Genomic DNA, 6834 nt, shown 5'->3' on the forward strand with positions numbered 1-6834 from the left:
TCCATACCTCTACCTCTGATGAAGTAGAAAGGCTGTTTCCGAAAGACCCCCGGCTCAAGTTACGAGATATCAAACAAACACATAGTACAGCACAGAAGCAGATGACATAACATAGATACTGCAGCCATAAGGAATATAAAACAGAGTAAAGCAGGAATGCAGGAATATAAAGCAGAGGAAAGCACACAGATTCGTAACAAACATAGAACACGGAACACGGAACAGAACATTGAATACGGAATCAGACCAGGAATACACCCCCACCAATTACCTCCCTACATTAGCGACCCGAACAGGCCCTAATCCTCTGCCGTAATTCGCGTCCTCCAGACCTTCCTATCTAGGGTCATGTCCTCGGTAAGCTGTAACTGTTCCATGTCCCGCCTAATCACCTCACCCCAGTACTTCTTCGGTCTACCCCTACCCCGTCTAAAAACCATCCAACGCTAGCCTCTCACACCTACGGACCGGGGCGTCCATGCCCCTCCTCTTCACGTGTCCGAACCATCTCAATCGTGCTTCCCGCATCTTACACTCCACTGAAGTCACACCAACCTTCTCCCGGATAGTCTCATTCCGAGCTCTATCCCTTCGGGTCAGTCCACACATCCAGCGCAACATCCGCATTTCTGCCACCTTCATTCTTTGGGTGTGGGAGTTCTTAACTGGCCAACACTCCGCTCCATACAGCAAGGCCGGACGGACTACCACCCTATAGAATTTACCTTTAAGCTTGGGCGGCACCTTCTTATCACACAGCACCCCCGATGCAAGTTTCCACTTCATCCATCCCGCCCCGATACGGTGCGAGACATCCTCGTCAATCTCACCGTTACTCTGGATCACGGACCCGAGGTACTTGAACTTATCCCTTTTCTTTACCTCCTGCGCTTCTAGCCTCACCACTACCTCATTCTCTCGCCTTACGTCATTAAACTTACATTCCACATACTCTGTCTTGGTTCTGCTCACCCTGAACCCTTTAGACTCCAGAGTTTGCCTCCACAGCTCTAATTTGTCGTTCACACCCCCTCGCGTCTCATCTATCAGGACTACATCGTCTGCAAAAAGCATACACCACGGCACCTCCCCTTGGATACGCCGCGTTAACACATCCATTACTAGCGCAATGGAGTGTAGCTATTGTTGTTGGAAAATGAGAGGTTGTGTAAAATTGATTTTGATACAACCAAAACAAGCTGAGGTAAGTGAATTCTCCCTGACCATGGGCTCAATTTAATTTCATCTTATGTCCCTAATCTGTATTGTGAGGACTCAGTCATAAATTGACTAGTTTTAACTTGGAGGTTAGTAGTAAAAATTAGTTTGTAATGCATATAGCTACTGGTAACATTTTTTCTCAATTTGTAATCATGAGTTCACGTAAGAAGGCATATTGTTGCAACCCGAGCCAAGTCCCTAGCCGAGACAGGCTTCCCGAACCATCAAAGGCCCAAGAGACCCCTGTCTCTTTCCAACTGTCACGACCCGAGCTGAGGCCCTGGCCGTGCCGGGCATCCTGGACCAACAAAGTCCTGAGAAACCCCTGTCTCTGCCCAACCCTCTAGTGATATTATGCGCTCTGGGCTCAGGCCCGCACGACTTTAAAACGCGTCACTAGTTAGTAAGTCTTACTTACTTATATACCCAGTTTGTTCCTGTTGTCAATGAGTATCCAAAAGTTTTTCCTAACGATCTTCTAGGAGTTCCTCCCGATAGAGAAATAGATTTTGGGATTGATCTTCTTCCCGACACTCAGCCTATCTCCATTCCACCATATAAAATGGCTCCTGCAGAGTTAAGAAAGTTGAAAGAGCAGTTGAAAGATCTTCTTGATAAAGGTTTTATAAGGCCTAACATTTCTCCTTGGGGCGCTCCAGTCTTGTTCGTGCATAAAAAGGATGGTTCACTTCAGATGTGCAACGATTATCGCCAGCTGAATAAAGTCACTATAAGGAACAAGTACCCCTTCCTAGAATAGATATTCGATCAGCTACAGGATGCCAAGTATTTTTCTAAAATAGATCTAAGATCTGGTTACCATCCATTAAAAGTTACAGAATGTGATACTTCGAAGATAGCTTTCTGAACTCGATATGGTCACTTTGAATTTTTAGTTATGTCCTTTGGTTTGACTAATGCTCCTGCAGTTTTTATGGACCTTATGAATAGAGGTGTTTAAACCATAATTGGATATGTTCGTAATTGTCTTCACTGATGATATTTTGGTCTACTCTCAAAGTAAGGAGGAGCATGCTAATCATCTCAGGATTGCTCTTCAAACACTTAAGAACCGTGAGCTGTATGTTAAATTCTCCAAGTGTAAATTTTGGTTGGAGTCGGTAGCATTTTTGGGCCATATTATTTCTGGTAAAGACATTCAGCTTGATTCTCAAAAGATTGAGGCAGTGAAAAATTGGCCCAGACCTACTACACCTTCTGAAATTAGAAGCTTTATGGGTCTAGCTGGTTACTACAGGAGATTTGTGGAGGGATTTTCCTCCATTGTCGTTCCTTTAACTAGATTGAATCAGAAAATGGTCAAGTTTCAATGGTCAGAGGGATGTGATAAGAGTTTTCAGGAGCTAACAGATAGATTGACCTTCGCCCCAGTGTTGACTTTACCGGACAGAAATAAAGGCTTCGTGGTTTATTGTGATTCTTCACGGTTTGGTATTGGTTGTGTATTGATGTAACGTGGTAAGGTTATAGCCTATGCCTCGAGAAAACTTAAAAATAATGAGGGGAATTACCCCCTCACGATCTTGAATTAGCAACTGTGTCCATGCTTTACAGATTTGGCATCACTATCTTTATGGGGTACATGTTGATATTTCCACTAATCATAAAAGACTCCAATATGTTTTCAGTCAGAAGAAGTTGAATCTCAGGCAGAGAAGGTGGCTTGAGTTACTCAAGGACTATGATTTAAGTTTGCTCTATCATCCTGATAAGGCGGGGAAAACTTTAGTCCTGAGTGTAGCCAAATCTCATTCGGTGGGGAAAACCTTAGCGAGGACACTGAGTCCATAAAGGGGGTGTATGAAACACCCCAACTTAGGAAGGAGTCCCACATCGGCAAAAGTAGGAGGGATACTAGGTATATAAGTAAGCAAGTCTTACTAACTAGTGATGTGTTTTAATGCCAAGGGCCTGGGCCCAAAGTGGACAATATCACTAGTGGGTTGGGCAGAGATATGGGTCTCTCGGTCCTTGATGATTCGGGATGCCCGTTGCGGCCAGTGACTTGGCTCGGGTCGCGACACATATCCTGTTATAACATGTTTGCAGTCCTTCATTTTCACCCACATGATCCAACTATCGTTCAACTTTAGTAAAGAAAATAATCTAAAGAGTAACAGGCCTTACAACTACATATAATGAAATTCTAACAAAAGGTCTTAGAAATTTACATCCCAACAAAGCTTATACCATAAAAGTTGATTGAGTTTAGTACAGTAATATGCTTACTTATACAATTGGATTATTGTACACCGAATTAATTGCGTATGATTAATTTACATAACATTACTATGTATAACTAAGGTTTAATTTTCAAAGCCTGTTCAATGCTTATTCTTCTTCATCATCATCTTTATCAATGGTTGAGTCTCTTCATAGAGATCAACGACTGACCGGAAATTCCTTTTCCTTATTAATTTAGCCGTGGCCGTTGAAGAATAAGATGTCTCCTGTGTATTTCCCTGCTTTCTTCGTCATTATAAGAATCTCGGCTAAGCTGAATTAACTGCAAAGCCCCATCCATTTCCAATTCCGTAAGCATATAGTGAACTTTCGTCGATTTCACCATTGTTGTTGGAGGAGAAAATTGAAGGATATGGAGTTGCAATGCAGGGGAGTTGGTTTATTATAAAGGAAGCAATTGGAAAGCTTCTCTTAGCTCTACTTGGAAAAGGATTTAAGTAGGGGTAATATTGTAAATTCACACTCATTTTTGTTAAGTATAACTGTATTAAGGAAGCAATTGGAAAATCTTCTAGTTCTACTTGGAAAAGAAGTTAAATAGGGATAACATTGTAATTAACGCTCATTTTTTACGTTTCACATCAACTGCCTTCAAATTTTTAAAACTGTCTACTTCAATATTAAGTGCTTTATGAACAATTTATTCTTAAAAAAGATATATTATACTTAAGTCTCTTTTTTCCTCACAAATAAATTATGTGTGTTATAATAATAAATACTCTCCCGTCCCATTTTACTCGTCCCAAATTTTCTAATTTGATTTTTTTATTTTACTTGGTATTTTTCATTAATCAAGATAAGATAATTTTTTTTTCTTTTTGACCTTTAATATTAATTATTTTATCTCCAAATTAAAATGTAATCATCATTTAATAGAAATACTATGGTAAATAGCCATGTTATAATTTTTTTTTTTAAACAATGTGCAATGTCAAATTGAGATGAGTAAAATGAGATGGAGGGAGTATTAATATAATTAAGCTAAATCAATTATGAAAGTCCAACGACACTTCATGACTTCAACGTAATAGGACGTTTGGATTATTATTTTTAAGTGACTTAAAAGTTAAAAATCAAAAAGTTAATTATGCCTTGCAATCTACTGATAAACTTGCATGTTTGCCTGGACTCTGGCACTAAAATTCGCGATGAGCCATCCGGCATGTTGACTCTCCATTCCAAAACTTGTAGGCACCTCATTTTCCTTACCAATATTTGCTAAAAAATAACACCTTGTTCCAAACTCGTTTCTTATCTGTTGTACTTTAAGATTGAGTTGGTTAAGGTTGTTTGAGGACTGTTGGAGATTGAGACTTCAAATTACCATGTGTTTATTGGAGGAATACAGCTTTATAAGTTATCATGAATTGGTGGTTAAGTATGTCAAAATAATGTACACATCAGATTTATATATATATATATACACTCATGCTCCAAGATTTAATTTGTACCTTTGTAGGAGTTGTATGGTAAACTTTATATTTTAGTCACGTAAGCTTAGGCATTTTTTGTTTTAAACAAATAGTGGGCATTGATTTGATATTCATATTTATTCATAGTGCTTGTACTAAGAGTGTGCCTAAAAACTAACATATCAAAACTTTTTAAAGTGGAACCGAATGTAAAACGTCATTAATTTGATATTTGTTTTGTTTATCTATCGACTAATATTATCTTCATATCTTAATTATGTCATCCTTTAATTTGTATATAATAAATCCCGATTTTTTCCCATCTGATTACATATATCAGAATTTTAAGGATAATAAGTGGGAAAATTATGAAAATTGCAGTAATGAGTTCTCCCTCAACTTGCATTCAATCAAATTAAATCCTTTGTCCCTTTTAATTTCTTTCTAATTCTATCTTAAGTTGCTCTTAGTGCAATTAACTGTCCACCACAAGCAAGATGGGTGTGCTTGTGTATTTTAAGTTTTTCGTTTTCACATCAGAATGTATAAAATATTGAATCTGAGTGATACATGATAGAGACAAAAATCTAAATATAAATCTGAGAAAAAAATTTAAGGATGAAATTTAACATCTAGAATTGCTTCTTCTGGTCAAAACGATCACGATGATCGATATCAGGCTCAGTTGACATACGATCTCTTACAGTACAAAATTACATTAGAAATCGCCTTCTCACGCCAAACATAAGTAGAATGATCATTGGATGGACTTTTTATAGGGGAACAAGCCTCATGTGGTGAGTTAATATTACTCCATTTTTTCACCTTCCTCAAACTTTTAACTCTTCTAGTACTACTACTTCTTCTTTGGTTGTTATCATTTCCACACCAATTGACAACAGAATAAGATTTCAACATTCAACGAGGAGATCCCTGAAATGAAGTATCAGTAGTACTCTTGCAGCTTTGAATTTCACTTACTTTTCTTTGAAGGTCATCAACTTTTTCAGTACTTTTTCTTGAACTTGTTATACTTTTGGAGATTGTCCTTACGAATCCAAACCACTTAACCAAGATTTTGCGCGAAAACTTTCTCCATTTTTCAAGAAAATCAGCTTAAGTAGTTGTGGAATTTGAAAGTTTAGATATTGGTGTGGGAGGAGTACTAGTTGAGGGTACTGATGAATTTGTGTTGAAATTATTGAAGGCTTCACAAAAGATTCAATCTTTGATCTATCAAGATATCGAGGCATGAAATATCCATCAGAGAAGATTTCATCAGCACAAACATAGTCTGAAACAGGATGAACATCAAAGTTGAAGTTTTGTTCTTCTTTTAGGAATCTTTTCAAATAAGCGATAAATTTTAACTCTTCCTTAGCATCATCATGACTACTATAAGAGGGTCTAGGGGATTCTGTTAGGCCATCAATGGATGGTTTTCTATTCAACAACCAACTATATGAAAAATTCTCTGTGGCTAGAGGTTGTTGGGAGTTTTCCATAGTGAATAGTATACTATAATACAACCTCTCTACTTTACCTGAGGTAGTGGTATGATCTGCGTACACTTTATTTTCCCCAAACCCCACTATATGGGATTACACTGGGTATGTTATTGTTGTTGTTGAATAGTATACTATAATATGGGAAGAAAGGAATAGGAAAATGAGATGCTTATATAAAGAATTTACATGTTACCGCTACAACAGATTAAAACACACTTGTTGTAAAAAAAAAATTTAAGTTGTCAATGTATATAAGTTAAATCTGCATAAAAATAAATTCTTGGCTAAGAATAGAGGGACTCACGTGAGCTTATTATCCAGAGTGTGTAAATTGTAAGTTGTCTCATCATTCTTTGAGGAGGAGTTGTTTATATAGCAAAAGATCACAAAAATAAAAGGAAGAAAAATATTTGGTAATTCAATCAAGG

At 37.7% G+C, this 6834-nt stretch overlaps 1 pseudogene; it reads right to left on the reverse strand.

The window, feature by feature from the left end:
- Window positions 1-5579: 5579 nt before the first annotated feature.
- Window positions 5580-6403, reverse strand: LOC124885925 (annotated as a pseudogene).
- Between the last annotated feature and the right edge of the window lie 431 nt (window positions 6404-6834).

Source organism: Capsicum annuum, chromosome 7 (assembly GCF_002878395.1).
Source record: "Capsicum annuum cultivar UCD-10X-F1 chromosome 7, UCD10Xv1.1, whole genome shotgun sequence".
Lineage (NCBI taxonomy): Eukaryota > Viridiplantae > Streptophyta > Magnoliopsida > Solanales > Solanaceae > Capsicum > Capsicum annuum.